Raw genomic sequence first — 2,263 nt, forward strand, 5'->3', positions numbered from 1 at the left:
CTTACTCCCGTGATCTTGATGAGAATTTCTGCTGCTGCGGTCGTCTCAACAGCCAAGCGATAAAATTCCACTGCATCCACAGCGGCAACTTTTGGGGCTCCGCGCCTTACTGACGATTTTTTACCAGTCGCCCCTTAATTCCACATCAGACAAGGAGAAAAAATGCGCGGCTTTTGCCATCCACCCGGTGCTAACACATTGAGCAATTTCAGAATTTTGTCATGTAAAAAACTCGTCTCACAATGCTGCGCTGAATTGTCGAATAAAACATACAGAATGTTACACTTAACCCTGTGGGGGAAAAAAGACGATTGGGAAAAGGTCCTGCTCTCTTCCTGCGTCTGGGTTGTCCGAAGCCGTTTGTCAATGCAAGTACGCGCCTAGAATGAGAACGATCCTGTGAGAGATAGTTGGTGAAAAGAAGGGGACGCCGAGATGAGCATCCACTTAAACAGGTTGCCAAAGACTACGCCGCCGCTAGACCGTTTGTAATCCGGACGCAGCTAAACTCAAGTTCGAGTCTCCTGCTGCTGCAACTTGAGTGGCGTCCGCGAGTGATGGGAGTGAGTGAGGGACAGCGAGGGATGAGAGGCTCTCGGCTTTTTAATTGTTTTTGGTCGAATATAGCTGGTGCGATTCCGTCGGTGGAGACAGCCAATTAAAGCTGTGCAGCTGCAAAAAAAACGGGTTCTGCCTACAGAGGACTCGCCCCGGTTCCCCTAGGACCAATTAAATAAGAAAGAGGCCGGGAATGGAGAGAAAAATCACAATCTCACTGCCACCCCCTCCTCTCTGCCTCTCTCTCCTCTCTCTCTCCCTCTCTCTATCTCCCTCTCCATCAGTTTCTAGCTGCCTGTCGCCGACTGTCAACAGACTTTACAACACGCGTAGTTTATGGCCACAAGGCGGCGTGATTTAGCTACAGTTTCCAACTCTGAGGTATCACCTCTAATTAGTAGTACACATTCAAATTTTGAAACATTAGCCGGACTACTAATACGTTCTAATGACCATTTTTAACCTGAAATAAAACAAAATATTTTGACAAATTCTCCAAGTAGTTCACATGAAATTTTTATTCCAACAGTGTGTGTTCGCTTGTTGAACAGACCATTTCCTGAGGCCTTACATGTTATCACACTGCCCCCCTATGCGCAAGTCTCTTTTAGCTGACCTTGGCAGAATGTGTCTGGATTTTGTAAGTGGGGAGAACTGTTTGAAGTCATCTGGAGTGAGGCAGAGAGATGCAGCCTCCTGATCCACCTGCTCCTCAAAACACACCACCTAAATTCTGACTCAAAAAGACAGCTTGTAGGAGACATATAATAGATTTTCCTCCCAATGATCTAAGCCCATAGAAGGATAGTCTCTGAGCACCGCATATCAAACAGATGAATGTTGTCTTGCCTCCCTCAGATTTACCTATCTCTTGCTACAAGGCAAGTCACTGTGTATAGCCTAGGCACAAACCATTTATGAGGAGCAGTCTGTTTATCAGATGTTTTGTGCAACACTATTCTCCAGGGTGCCACCACCACAGCAAATAATTCTTGCCAGTGATTATCTCACAAAATGAGTCAAGTGTGGCTTTCCAGCTGTTTTCCAGGGAGAATACACCGCCGACTGTGGTGGATTGACACGTTCCTCAGACGGCAGCGAGCGAGTGTGTGCGCTGACTAATTTGGAATTGTCATTTCTCTTCTTGCCAACTCATAATGTCTCTCCTTTCATTATCAGTGGCAGTTCCCATCAGATCAGTCCGTTCAGCATTATCAACACAGCAGCGTGATCACAACGATCAATAGGGCTTTGATGCAAAGGTGTGATGTGATCATACATCCTCACATGTACCAGTGAACCTGAGAACTTTGCTGTCTCAGCTCTTTACATTGCTCGCCTAATCTCTCAGCCTGGGAAACCACCTATTTAGAGTAGAGTAGCATTCAGTAGAGAAAGCATTAGCATTAGTGTTACATTAGTGTGTCAATTGTATTCAAGTCAGTCTTGCTTACCCCCTACCTCTTGTTATAGTTTTCATAACATGACAATTGTTTTGATATAAATATATATGTTGTTTTTTTGTAATTTGATAATGTCATGTTAGAGTTAGGGTTTATGCCAGTAAAGCCTTTGTACAGAAATGCTTATTAGTTTTGTTAAATCCACTATAAAAATGAAGACTTGACACTATTTTCTACCATTCAGATTCAAATGTCTGTCTTTATGTGAGCCTGATAGTCCCCACATACCGTTTCATCAGTTA

This window comes from Sardina pilchardus, chromosome 20, assembly GCF_963854185.1.
Source record: "Sardina pilchardus chromosome 20, fSarPil1.1, whole genome shotgun sequence".
Lineage (NCBI taxonomy): Eukaryota > Metazoa > Chordata > Actinopteri > Clupeiformes > Clupeidae > Sardina > Sardina pilchardus.